Below are 378 nucleotides of genomic sequence, written 5' to 3'. Positions count from 1 at the left end.
TTTAGGAGTAAAAAGGATTAATGGTAATGAGATCTTATAGCATTTTTGTAGCATTTTTATTTATGACAAACTCAGAAAGAAGCATTATACAATTAATTTCCCTCCCAACATCCCTCTCAGTTTTCATAAAATTGCCATAGCAAAATTATTACCTCCTTTTTATGCAACAAAGAAAACAAAGTTCAATAACTATTAGGAAGGCAATAGTGAGACAATGGGAGGTCTATAATAAAGGTCGCATTTCTCCCAGTTCAGTACATTGAATGCCTCACGGTACCAGCATGCACTGGAGTCTCTTGAGGTTCCAGGTTTCCTCATGTCTGGTTAGAAATGTGTGTGTGTGTGTGTGTGTGTGTGTGTGTGTGTGTGTGTGTGTTT

This window comes from Myotis brandtii, unplaced genomic scaffold (genome assembly GCF_000412655.1).
Source record: "Myotis brandtii unplaced genomic scaffold, ASM41265v1 scaffold38, whole genome shotgun sequence".
NCBI classification, from domain to species: Eukaryota; Metazoa; Chordata; class Mammalia; order Chiroptera; family Vespertilionidae; genus Myotis; species Myotis brandtii.
This window is presented reverse-complemented; position numbering follows the sequence as displayed.